This window comes from Psammomys obesus, unplaced genomic scaffold (assembly GCF_907164565.1).
Source record: "Psammomys obesus unplaced genomic scaffold, mPsaObe1.curated_primary_1811, whole genome shotgun sequence".
Lineage (NCBI taxonomy): Eukaryota > Metazoa > Chordata > Mammalia > Rodentia > Muridae > Psammomys > Psammomys obesus.
The window spans coordinates 8,287,482-8,302,084 of record NW_026596073.1 but is presented as its reverse complement, the minus strand read 5'-3'; the positions used below and the strand labels follow the sequence as shown (position 1 = coordinate 8,302,084).

At 36.6% G+C, this 14,603-nt stretch overlaps 1 pseudogene; it reads left to right on the top strand.

The window, feature by feature from the left end:
- Window positions 1–529: 529 nt before the first annotated feature.
- Window positions 530–13,722, top strand: LOC129690485 (mitochondrial import inner membrane translocase subunit Tim17-B-like; annotated as a pseudogene).
- The last annotated feature ends 881 nt before the right edge of the window (window positions 13,723–14,603 follow it).

The following is a 14,603-nucleotide window of genomic DNA, read 5'->3' as shown; positions in this document are numbered from 1 at the left end:
TAACTGGGTTCTCTCCCACAGACTTGACGGCATAACCTACATGTGATAAATTCCAGAAAATGTACATTTTCTTCAATGCAATTTATAGATAATTCATTCCAACAATATAGGTTACGTTTTTTATCCACTTCTTAAATTTTTGAAATTCCATTTAAAATTCTTCACACATTTCCACAGTAAGGATGAACAAAAGAAAATATTTTTTGTTGTGATTTTAAGCAGACAATTATTTTAAATATGTTTTCCCTGCAGTTTGAACATTCATGAGCAGCAAGACTACCAAAATCCAGCTATGCATTATAATAGCTTTTTAGAAGTCATGTTACTAGGCAGCATTGTAGTGAATCTTGGTTCTGCTTGGAATGTTACATTTGTATGTAGTTTTCTATTGTAATAGAGTATGTGCACATTACAATTTTATCCCACAATAAAGAACAGGAAATTCTGCCTCATTTTCTTTTCGGTCAAATGACATCTATGAATGGAGATCCTACCGACTTAAAAATTCATCCACAGGAGGCTGCGTTAGATGAACTTCCACCAAACAGACCTGAGCTTTAAAGACATTATTCACAACTTGTTCTGTTACTTTTTCTATCCTGTCATGTTTAATGGTAAAGAATATATTTTAGCATGCTCATTAAATTGTGAAGTTCCTAGAGACAGGCTTCCACATTGCATCTGTAACTACTTGGTCTCATGAACTTCCAAATGAGTTTAGGAACTGCAGAGAAGGGTTTATCTATTGTGATCACATGCAGAATATCATGGATGGGCACTGCAAATTCTTTTGTGGACTTTCAAAAGCAGTAGACAGTGACACAGCCATTTCCTTGCATATTTCTTTTAAAATTTTATCCTTTGTGGATTTAATGCATATATACAATGAAGCATAACACGTGTACTTTTTATTTCTACCTTCCAACTTCCCCTGGATATTCTAATACATCTCCTCCCAACTCCAGGTATTTTTCTTTTTCTTATTAAAAATAACTCATTAAGTCTAATTACTACTGGCCTTAGTGCAGGATGGCATTCATTAGAACATGAATAGGCTATCCGTGGCAGCCTTCGAGGCAGGCTGATTCTCCTAGCTGACAGGTATCCACTGCCAGTATCTCCTTGCTAGGGTTTAGGCTCCATGAGCTTCCTACTCATGCTTGATACATACAGGTAATACCTACTGCTGGGAGTTCATGAATGCAATATCCATTTTCTGTCCAGTGGACAGCATTTTACACTCCTCTTCCTCTGGCTGTTAAATTTTTCTGTCTCCTCAACATCAGTGTTCCTTGAGAACTGAAATGAGTACCAGGAACCAGGGGATTAAGATATCTCACATAGGACCTATCACCCCCGATCACATCACTTGACTAATTATGTGTTTCTGTGTTACTTGCTGCCCACTGCAACAAACAAACAAAAAATCCAAACAACAACAACAACAACAAAAAACCTTCTCTGACTAAGGTTGAGAGTAACCCAGATCTATGGGCAGAAATATAAAATTAAGTAATTTGACCATTCAGCAAAATAAGAATATCAGGTTCTACCCTAGTGTCTATGTTGTTCCCAGCAGTGAGTTTTTGACCAGTATTACAGTAACAGGCATGAAATTTCCTTCTCTGGATCAGGACTCAAAATAAAACCAGAAAACTGTTACTTACACATTAATAGGCATGCTATTTTTGCATTAGTGAGTGTGTCTTACTTTGTAGGTTGGTGTTGTAGAATACAGGATTGAGTGATAGAGATCATTGAAGTCTTTTCTCCATCAACAGTTTGCACAGCACCTTCCAAGTCTATGAAAGCTAATCCGCATGAAGGAAGGTGTTTAGTTGATTTGAGATTGTGCTCTCAATGTCCTGCAGCAAAGCAATTGGTCCTTACCACATAATTAACTTGAGTAGCCAGGAGTAATGCCAATAGGTGATATTTTAGAAATCTCCATCGTCTCCTGACCAATAAGACTATTGGAAATATCCAAGCCCGGCACCTGGATTTTCATTGAATAACCTATGTCTTCTTAAAAGAGGATTGTCAATACATGTACGGTATCTCCATTTTAACAGCCCCTTTTGAAATTATATTTTGAAAATAACTCACTAACAAGGCAGTCTTCATAAGATTTTCAAACACTCTTAGTTTTATTCACTAACTTCTCAGTCACTGCCTGTTGTTTAACAGTTTCCTCTGAGATTGAAACATTTCATCCTGCAGAGAAGTTGCTTAAGCAGGAAGGTAAAAGAACTCAAAACAGCGTCAGGAAATCCCTGAAACTGACCAGATTCACTAGGCAATTCCCTCCCAGAAAAAGCAATAAAGTAGCTGAGCGTGGCTGTTGGAGAAGCTAAACTACGAAGAAGGCTCTGAGACTAATCAGCTGCCGGGAAGAAGCAGAAGTAAGCCTGGTCTGAAAGATTTAGAACTGCATTGCTTGCAAAGGACACTCTCCAACAGGCTGTGCCCTGTGCTCCAGAGTCAGATTTTGTGACCTGTCTCCCATGCCGAGGTGGGCTTGGTGGAACATCTGTCTTTGAGTCATTTCTCTAAGTAAACAATCACATTCCTGTATGTAACCCTAATTAAATTCGTTTATTCACCAACATAAACTTGGGTGGTATCTGTACTGCTGTCTGTTGTGGGTTCTCTATCTGGGGTGACTAGATGTGTATCACATCTCTCCAGGAATTTTGTCACAGAGCCCTATTCTACCTCTATGCCCTTCCTTGTCCCCATCCTTGTTCAAAACTGACCTTCCCTCTTCTTTCATATCGCATATGTTCCCTTATCCTTTCCATTATAAGTTTGGGTTGCTTTTCTCTTAATTTTCATTTTTCTTCCGTTTCTTCTTAAAAATTTAATCTAAAGAGGTAGAGTCTCCGCTTCAATATTTTATATCTGAAATTCCTTGAAAAGTAAACAGCATTCAAGGTATGCCATTTCCAAGTTCCATCCTGTACATACCAATTGCTATATGCATTCGTTATACTGGCATCCTGGAGAATGAAAGGCTATGTAGGGCAGAGATGCAGTTTTCTTAGTTTACACCTAAATAGAGAAGCCAATTGCAGATTAAAGGATGGGCGAAATGAAGATCAGGAGAACAAAGGACCAGATAATAATTACAATCATAAGTTACTGTGCTACTTACTATAGAACTTAAAGTAACAATTAAGCATTGTTGAAGGATGATAAACTACTTTAGAAGGATTATCTCTAATGGACCTGACACTACAGTTGAAATTTTATATTAAAAACAAAGTTGCTATATAAAAAATAATTTAAAGATTTGAAAACTTTAGGAGTGAGAAAACAACATAAAAATGATTACTTATTCATTTGAGAGTGGTCAGTATCACAATGCCAACTAAGTGGATTTCTATCAGTCCTTGATTATAAAATTCTAAGAGAAATAAAATAACGTCGTGGGAAGTTCATTCTGCTCTTCCCTGCGTAATAAACTTGTAAAAATATGACACTCTCGTCATGAATATCTACTATATTGCTAATTTCAACTTTAACAAATAAGTTTCACACCTTTTCTCTAACATGTGATGTATCTGTTCTCTAGAATCAGAAGTTCATTTTAATTGGTATATAACTGATAACCAGTGTAAATTTATTACACTATGTTCCATATGAGTTTTTTTCCCCATAGTTTTGACCATGAACCTTTGGATTCTGCTACTAAGAATTGTGAAGGTTACTTGAATTATAATAGTTATTTAAAAAGTTAAGGCTGTGTTGAATCAAATTACCATGTCATTCTCTCTCAAGTTCTAATGTATTAATATATGATATGTTTGATATTGTATTGGTCTATTTTCATACTTACTTGATATTTTCTGTGTAAGAAAGAAGTATCAAAGTATCAATGATGATTCATGTGCAAGAAGAAAGGAAGAAAGAAATGATAGAAGAAAGGGGTGAGAAAAACATTTGGCCGCAATTATGATGTTAATGAAGTTATGGTTATTATGGTTCTCAAATAATATTTCCATGGAAAAAGGTTACTATGTCTTTTATTTCTTGGAACATTTTTTTTCTTTTTTCTCTTTTGTAATATTGTTAATTGGATCTAGGACCTCATATATACCAGGTAATTACTCTACCACTGATCTCTCTTCCCAATCCTGAACTGTCTTAGCTTATTTTATCCTTTATGTAGCACTTTGCCTTTGAAGAGTCGGTGGAGAGTTGCCTTTAGATATTGCATCACATATTTATACTAGATGTTCATTTTTTAAAGTTATTATTAGCTATTTCTGAAAAGTGCTAGCTCATAATGAGTCACATGGAAAGGCTTTCGTAACAGGAGGTTTTTTGAGATAACTTTTTTTATCAGGTTTTTAGACTGTTGTCATTGGCCCCCCTAGCAGTACATGGACATCATGAAAGGTTAACAGAAGAGAATGACAGGGAACAAGTTCTAAAAATAGCATTTACACCTGAAAAGAGATCCTGGTCTGAGCAGGAGATTGTGGTTCCTAGAATAAAACATGATCAGTCTAGCCGTGTCTTGATAAAGCCAAAATCATTCAACTATTCTATATTATGAGGCTACTCCAAAGACGAATGAAAACTTAAATATTGTCACAACGTCTTTGCCACGTACTTTTCTAAACAACCTTATCTCAGCACTCAGTTCCCTTTTCACAGCCCTGTCCGATAATCTATCCAAAGTGCCAGTTATGGCTTAGTCTCCAATATGCTAGCATTTTTATATGTAGCTCTCTTTTGGAGATGGATGATAAGGCTTCAGATTTTATTTTTATAAATTGTGGTCTTCAATTTGTGTTTGCTTGTCTTTTTTTTCCACATATAACATACACTGCTTATAACCAGACTCGGCATTCTTATGTATCTGCAAATGAGACATTTTTAGTTTTTAAAACGGTCTTAATTTATGTGTTGAACGTATTATTCGCTTCATAAATATCTACAGATATTAAATAAATTAAACTGTGACTATGAATATCTGACAAACAAACTCTTAGCTTCATTGGAAAAGGCACTCAAATGTCAAAGTATACATTGGTTGAAATGGTCCAAATGTGACATTTGAGTACAACTGGTGATATTCTAATTCAGTAGTTATGGAGTGAGGATGACATCCTTTTCTCCATTGCTTCCAAAGGATACACATGCCACTCTTAGCTTAAGGAAACCTTGATAATGGAATTTTCCATGTGAATAGGAAGAAAATATTCATAAAGTAAATGCATCATAAAAAAACATTGCAAATATTTACCACAGAAAACTTTTTTCTTCCTTCCTTCTTTCTCTCCTTCTTTCTTTCATTTATTTTATACAACATAGAATTTATAGATGGAAAATGCAAACAATGTTAAAGAAAAGCTTTTGTCTCTGTTAGGGAAAATGGAAAAGCTTGCAGTGAAACAAAAAAGTGACAAAGCCAGCAGTGAAATAAACTCGTTAAAATCGTTCTAAGGTACTAGCGCTGTAGTGTGTGTGTGTTTGTGTGTGCATGTGAATCTTTTTTATTTTTGTTTGTTTGTTGTTATAAGAATTCCTTGTGCTTTTTCTAAATTGTAAGTGGAGAAAAGTTAAATGAAAAACATTTAGGCAAAACATCAAAGGGAAGTCAGACATACAGTTCCAGAGGGATGAACTGCTCAAATTCAGTGTTGCTATTTAGCATCCAAAGGGAATTGTCAATTCACTGCATCACAGTGTTTGAAGCCATTGTAGCATTACTCGCTCTTCTATCTTTCATGAATTTAAATTCTCTAATTTAACACTTTCCCTTAAATTTGGTTCAAAGAAATATTCTGTATTGTTTTTGTACCTGTTTAATCATGGCAAATGTAGATTTATATCCGGTTTGACCTTGTTGGCTGAATAAGGAGCAGTTTAACCTTATAAATAAACAAACCAGTACAGAATCTAATTCACTTAATAGTTCAGTAAACAGCTTTATATTTACTTTAGTTAGGTATCAGGAGCAGAACAAATACGTGAGATTATTTCAGTGTTTGATTATTTACTTTTGGTTAAATCATTGAATGAAAATACTGGTCAGAGCATCCAGGATGGATTGCAAACATTCAGGTATACTGCACAAAACCTCAAAACCTCTGGACTGCGACTAGCGAGTGCAGGAGAGATGTAGCTAATGGCAGTAATTCAGGGTGTTGGTGACTGTTCACTAGGAAGTTGTCTCAGTAGCATTTGCCTAAGTCCTGCAATTTAGATATTGGAGGGAGCCCAAAAGAGAGCGAAAAGGCCACTTGCTTTATATTGGTTTTCGTTGCAGAATCAAAAAAAACATTTTTAGTACTTTTATTTTAAATTAACATAGGTAAGGTCAAACTAATCTAGCTAAAAACTCTGAAATTTCTTTCAAAAGTAATAATAAGCCAGATTTTAGAAATCATTTTGGCAAGAGTCTTTGCTTTGGTATAGGAAGACAAAAGTTAATTATTTTGGTGCATTTCCATTAAGTACGTTTGAAATTGAAAGTAATCAGGATGTATAGAGCTACAAAGGAATAAAGAATGAGTCGTAACTGATAGAATATGTATAACCTAGACTATGTGTTACACTGAGGGGCTAGAGAGATGGCTTAGTGGTTAAGAACACTTGATGCTCCTGAAGGGCACCAAGGTTGGATGCAGACCACCCAAGTCCAGAAGCTCACAACTTCTTGACACTCTATTCAGGGAATCTAACACCCTCTTCTGACCTACACACACACACACACACACACACACACACACAAAATAAATATTAACAAATAAAATGAACTCACACTGTTGTTTAAAAGGTTTTTAAATCTGTAAATTGCAGATTTCAAAGTGTGTTCCTTACATGGTATCTATTTAAATTATGATTGCAGAGTTGTATGAAGATAAATTATTGATCATATATACCTTACCTTTATTTGAATTAATATACAAATTAATAATAATTCCTTAAAGAAATTATTATTTCTTCCTCACTCTGTGCTCCTGGGACTGTATATGAGAGGAAAATAAATATTAGAGTCAGGCTGACTTCATCAAAGTGTGTGTATGGTCTTGGGAGAATTCTTTGAATTTTGATACTTGAGTTTTTAATTTGTGAACTCAAAACTGCACTTTGAAAATTTTTAATTTATACTATATTTGGTACTTCTTTTTATATTTTCATTGTTTTTACACATTATGGGTTAGGTTATTAAAACTTGTTAAATTAATACAAGCGAAGATGACATCCAGGTAATTAACATTTCCATCTACCCAAATATTAACAGCAACATGTGTTGGAAACTCTCCAAGTCTTCTACATCAGGAATGTAGAAATACAGAGATTTCTATAAGTTGCCTTCTTCTGCATTTGAACAGTGTTTACATGTTAATTTACCTCTTTGATTACTCCCATCATGCCTTTCTAGTCTGAAACAGCCTCTATTCGATTGTTTAATTCTATGTGGTCAACACTTCTGGCTTCTATAACGATTGTGAATATATGAATTATGGCTTCCTGTTCTGAGATTAGTTATCTTAACGTAACGTTCTCTGCTTCCATCCATGTGGCCTCAGTGGCAGTGATTCATTCCTTTCATGGATGAATAACATTCCCTGGCATGTATACCACTTTTGTTAACCCAGTTATCTATTTTCGTCTGGATGGATGCTCATGCCTTACTTATTTTGAATTGTGCTGCAATAATCAGGAACATTCAGAAGTCTCCTTGACAAAATGATGTCATCTTGTTTGGAGAGCACTTCAATAGAGTTTGGGATCATGTGGTGATTCTACATTCAGCATTTGAGGAGACTATAATGTTCTCTAAAATAAGTGTACTAATTGTTTTTTTACCAACAACATTTGATATTTCTCTTTGCATTCTTTCCATACTTATTTTTGATAAAGATCATTATAATTAGAATATGATATTTCACTGTAGTTTTGATTTATATTTCATGGGTGATTGTATCATTTGCATATAATTTTATTGTCAATATTTATTTATAAAGTTTATCCATTTTTAGTGAACTTATTTGATTTTCATATATTTGGGTGTTTTGTTGCATTTTAAATTATTCTTATTTATTCAAGCTTACTTACTTGACAAATTATTATTTTGTCATTTGAACAATTAACAATTTCTCACATTTCACAGATTATATCTTGACACTGTTGATTATATCTTTTGCTCTGAAAAAATCATTTAGGTTGATGTAATACCACTTGTCTGAATTTACTTTTATGTGCTGTGCCTTAGAGGGTTTCAACCAAAGCAATAATTGTTGATCTTTCTATATTCAAGCATTTCTTTTTTTTCTCTTTTTTTTATTAATTACACTTTATTCATTTTGTATCCCCCCATTGCCCCTCCCTCCTCCCCTCCTGATTCCACCCTCCCTCCCCTTTCTGCATGCATGCCACTCCCCAAGTCCACTGATAGGGGAGGTTCTCCTCTCCTTTCTGATCTTAGTCTATCAGTTCTCATCAAAAGTGGCTGCATTGTCCTCTACTATGGCCTGGTAAGGCTGCTCCCCCCTCAGGGGAAGGTGATCAAAGAGCAGGCCAATCAGATTAAGGCAGAGGCAGTCCCTCTTCCCATTACTATGTAACCCACTTGGACACTGAACTGCCATGGGCTACATCTGTGCAGGGGTTCTAGGTTATCTCCATGAAGAGTCCTTGGTTGGAGTATGAGTCTCTGGGAAGTTCCCTGTGTTCAAATTATCTTGTTCTCTTGCTCTGCTTGTGGAGTTCCCGTCCCCTCCAGCTCTTACTATTTCCCACTTCTTACATAAAATTCCATTCACTCTGCCCACATGTTCCTTCTGAAAGCTTCATGCTTTACATTCATATCCGTGATATATTTTGAGTTAGCCTACTTTAAAATAAATAAGCATAGAATTTAGTCTTTAGCATATATAATATGTATACCCAGTTTGCCTGGCTTCACCTTTTTCCTACAATGTATCATATATTGTTTTCTTGCTGAAAATCGTTTTGATGTTGATACATGCACTGATTTTTGGATTTTTATTTCTATTATTTTTTTATTATTCCATTAGGTTATGCACTAATTTTGGTGTTGATATTATGTTTTGTTTTGTTTTTTTTTTTTTCTTATCATTGACTTCATTTTGTTTGCCCAGCTACTCCCTGGAGAAGGGACTGCCCTATAATGTAGTTTATACACTCAGTGACATTCCGTTGGAGAAAGCGAAGTTTCTCTTTAGTAGTGGGTATCAATTGCAGATAGCTTCTTGGTTAGGAGTAGAAGCTGGTATCCACTTCCCCTTTCAGTGTTTGGGCTCATCTAGCTTGAACCAGACTGAGTCTTGTGAGCATGGTCACAGTCTCCATGAGTTCATCTGCGCATCAGCACGGTTATATCTTTAACACACTGTTTCCTTGCAGTCATCTATCACCTCTGGTTTTTACAATCTTTCTGCCTCCTCTTCCACATAGATCACTGAGCCTTGAGAGGACAGGTTTGGTAAAGACATCCTATTTAGGATTGAGTGATCCACAGGAGGAGGTTCTTGTGAACTATGTTTTCAGAAGCTGATTCCAGTGTCCTGAGATCTGGTTACCTCCAGCAACCTCCAAAACAGCCTGTGATGCTTGGAGGGTTTCACTGGACCCCTACAGCCAATGGACCAACAAAGTGTAACTCATTCCTAGCACAGGAGGTGTTACACATTTCTCACTTTTGGAAGTTGTTTCCAGATTCTGGCTATTACAGATAAAGCTGCTATGAAATAGTTCAGCAAATATCCTTGTTGTATGGTTGAACAACTTTTGGTTATATGTGCCCAGAAGTTGTATAGCTGAGTCTTGAGGCAGCACTACTTCCAGTTTTTTGAGAAAGCACTAGATTATTTCCAAAATGGTTGTATATTCCCACCAGCAATGGAGGAAGGGTCCCCTTTAACTACATCCCCTTCAGCATGTGTTGTCACTTGAGTTTTTGATCTTAGCCATTCTGATGGGTATAAGGTGAAATCTCAGGGTTGTTTTGATTTGCATTTTCCTGCTAGCTAAGGGTGTTAAACATTTCTTTAAGTATTTCTCTGTTATTCGATATTCCTTTGTTGAGAATTCTCTGTTTAGCTCTGTACCTCATTTTTTAAATGGATTATTTGGCTTGTTGGTGTTTAATTTCTTGAGTTCTTTATATATTCTAGATATTAGACCTCTGTCAGAGGTAGGTTTGGTGCAGATTTTTTCTCAGTCTGTAGGCTATCCTTTGTTCTGTTGACAGTGTCCGTTGATTTACAGGAGCTTTTCTTTTTTTTTTGGTCTATAATTTTGCAAAAAACATTTATTTTATACTGTGAAAAATGCAAACACCAATTTTTTTTGACTCCCATCAGGTTTGTTTTTTTTTTAATTTTATTTTTCTTTTTAGTTACATTTTGTTAACTCTGTGTCCCAGCTGTATCCCGCTCCCTCATTCCGTTTCATGAGATCCTATTCATAATAGCCAGAATCGGGAAACCACCTAGATGTCCTTCAACCAAAGAATGGATACAGAATTTGTAGCACATTTACACAATGAACTACTAATCAGCTATTAAAAACAAGAAAATCATGAAATTTTCAGGCAAGTGGATGGAACTAAAAATCGTCATCCTGAGTAAGGTATCCCAGAAGCAGAAAGACACACATGGTATTTACTCACTACTAAGTGGATATTAGCCAGATAATATAGGATAAACATACTAAAATCTATAGTCCTAGAGAAGCCAAACAGCAGGGGATCCCTAGGGAAGTTGCTTAATTGTCATTCAGAAGGAAAAACAGGATGGACACTTAAGTGGTAGAAGAGAGGGAACAGTAAAGAAAACTATCACAGATGTCCTCTAAAAGACTCCACCCTGCCTGGTTTCAAAGCAGATGCAGAGAGACTCACAGCCAAACTTTGGACAGAGCACAGGGATTCTTATGGAAGAAGTGGGACATAAAAGATCCAGAGGGGACAGGAGCCACACAAAGAGACCACTAAAGAAAAAAAAAAAGAGCTGGGGGTAGGGGTGGGGACTACAGAGACTAATGTATCAATCAAAGACCACACATGGAAAGGACCTAGACTCCCTGCTCAGATGTAGCCCATAGACAGTTCATTCTCCATGTGGGTTCCCTAGTAAGGGGAGAAGAGAAAGTCTCTGACATGAACTCAGTTACCTGCTCTTTGATCACATCTCCCTGGTGGGGCAACCTAGCCAGCCCACAGAGGAAGAGGATCCAGGCAGTCCTAATGGGACCTGATAGGTTACTCTCAGACAGTAATGGAAGTGTACTTCCCCTATCAGTGGATTAGTGAAGAAGGATAAGGGAGGGAGCAGGGGGAAAGGTGGGATTGGAGGAGATGAGGGATGGGTCTATAACTGGGATACAAAGAGAATAAATTGTAATTAATAATAATAATGAAAAAGGCCCTTTTCTAGCTCTTTCTAGAATTCTGTGTATCTTGGTTGCTTGAGTTTGATTACGACATGCCAACTGAGGTCTTTCTTTGATCATCTGTACCTCATATTAATTAAACTTCTTGACAGAATACTTATATTTTCCTTAAGTTAACAGCATTTTAAACTAGGTTTTCATTTTATGTTGACACACAAAATTTGATCTCGTCAATTTAAGGTTTAAGTCTCAGAACTTCTTGTCTCTTCTTCCTCTGCTTCCCGCTTCATCTTCATTTTTGTCTGACTGGGCAAACTGAAAGAGCCTCTTCAGGTTCCCAAAGTTCCTTCTGGCCTGGAGAAATTGCTCAGTGGTTATAAACTCATCCTGTTTTTAAATATAACCTGAACTGAGCTTCTACTACCCACATCAGGTTGCATACAACTATCTGCAGATACGTCTCTAGAGGAATCCTACTTTGTCTTCTGGCCACTGAAAACATCTGTACTTACTTCCACAGATCCTCTCATAGACACATTTATACCTATAATTAAATCTATAAAAATATCACATGCTTAGCCTAAACAGTTGTTGAGTTTTGAAGACTTTATGTGGCATTTTAAATATGTAGTTCTAAAATTTGTGTTTGTTTCCCTTTAATTGAGATCTACTTCTCTGTTGTATTTTTATTCTTACTATAAAAAATTCCCTTAAATTTAGTGAACTATGCATTTATATTTTTATCTCATGCATTTTAATTTTATATTCTTTTCATGTTCTTCAGCCACAATATTTCTTTTTTGTCAGTCACTACATATCTTGTTCCTTTGGAAGTTACCGTTTTTAAATACATCTTTTGTTGATAGCTTACCTGGTGAATCTGGTGTGACTACCTCATTTATAGAATAGCTTTTGCAATAAAAGTTTGTTTGTTTGTTTTTCCTAAAACGTGTGTATTTGGATGCCACTTTGAAATGTTGTATTGATTTTAATTCGAATTAGATGGTGTCATGATGGCTCCTTGTTGTTTCTTCATTTGTAATTAGTGGCAGTGGGGGTGGGGGAATGGGGAGGGAGTGTCCTCATTTAGTCTCCATGGTGCCTGAGATCTGACATAGCAGTGCGTGACATAGAATTGAATATACCTCTTAGACCCTGTGACCATGTATCACAGTTCCTTAATTCTTTTCCTTTTGCAATAACTTCTCTTTGGTTTGTCTGTGTGTGTGTGTGTGTGTGTGTGTGTGTAACACCTTTAGCCACACATTTTTAAATTCTTCCAAACTGTGTTAGTGGTAAAATTTGGAATTTGAAAGTGCTTACTCTTTTTCCTGATACATAGAAAATATTCAGTTAAGTATTGGGACTTGCTGAAAATAAGTAAGTATACCTATTGTTTTGAGTAGCACCATGCCATTTACTAATATTCTTCAAACCATTCCTTTATTGCTAAAGTCAGGAAGTAAGAAAAAGACTTGTTTAAAAAACAAAGGGGTTCAATAGGAGTAAGAAGGTTCAAGAGAGAGCTAAACAACTGAATGCAATCAAATACTTCACACAATTAAAATTAAAAGAAATAAAAATGTATATAGATAAACACTAGAATGTAAACATGTTTTTCTAGTTTGCCTACATACATAGTTTCCAAGGAATAGTTATTGAGTGAATGAAAACTGATAAGCAAGAAGTCTCTGCTAAGACTTCTAGATTTTATATTCTCAAGATAGAATTTTTCGTGAACCTTGCCCATGGTGAATTGTGGATGATTACGGTGGAACTTTCACTATGGCTGTCATTGGTGTGGAGCCTTCCAGGTTGTTAAGGGTTTTTTCTCGATGTCCCTGTTGGAATTCGACACCGGTTCAGAAGTAGTGTCAATGCTGTAAGGATCCAGACATCCCAGCAGGGAGGTAGTTTTGCAGTGTGAGGAGGCCTGTTTACCATCATTGACTGTGGCCTTGTACTTAAACTGGGCAAGGAAGACCCTAGAATTGCGTCACCAGCGGAGAATTCACCGGAGTGGTGCTGGCTGCACGTGGTCTGCTGGCTGTGGTGGGCTCTGCGATGATGGGGACCAACTTGTTGGCCCTCATCAGGGCTGCCAGCATCCTTCTTACTTGCTATATTGACCAGCAGTTCCACAATGCACCTCCATTCTTGGAGGACCCCAACCAGCTAAGCCCTAAAGAGGGAGCTCCAGCCACAGGTTATCCCAACTACCAGCAGTACCACAGAGGAAGCCTCTGCCTGCCCCTGCCACCGTGGGAGCGGCTCCTCAGTTCCCTCCTGGATGATCTAGCTCCATGGGAAGTCTGGCTCCTACACAGCCCTGAGACCTTTAGATAAAGGCTCTACTCTACTCTCTTGTTCTGTGATAGGGGTGGGAGCACGCCAGCAGCCTTGTCACATGGGTTCCGCTATTTCTCTCTCAGGGTACTTCACACATGTAACAATCTCTCACCCTAGATCCTTCATGTGGCCCCCTGATGCATGTTTAGGGCCAGTTTTGAAAAAAAAAAAAAAGCACTTTTCATTTTTGAGGTTTAATATAATTATGTCATTTCTCCTTTTTTTCCTTCTTCCAAACATTTCCATGCACTCTCCTTGCTCCCTTTCAAGTTCATGATTTCTAGTTTTTATTAATTGTTGTTATGTATGTACGTATATGTATGTGTATATGTGTGTATATGTACGTACACACACGGAATTTTAAACACACAAGCTACAAAATCATCTGGAACGAAGTTATGGAAGTGTCTCAGTGTTTTCTTAATTCATTCAAGCACCCTTCAAGTGGAAGAAGGAACTCCAAACAAGAAAACAGTATTTAAGCATTTGAGTCAGGGATGTGGCAGCTCTCAGGAGACAGAATAAATCTTGACGATGACTGAAAATAAAGTGCTTTATTCTTGTTGAAGATAAATGCAACTTCACATTTTAAATGTGTCCCGGTGTGGAAAACAAAACCTGAAGAGGTAAATACACTACTTACAGCTGACTCTCAAGGTCAACATGACAATATTTTTCAGTTTCTATCTACTCTGCAAAATTTTTATGGAGAAAACCTGTAATATAAGAGACCTTTATAAATGCTCTGGAAGATACTGTGATCATCTTTTCCTACACACTCTTCTAAGTACTAGAAGGAAAAAGAGATATATTTTTAAAAATGTGTTGACGTCTCAAATGTATGCACCTGGAGATCTGAGTGAACTTTACGATGTAAA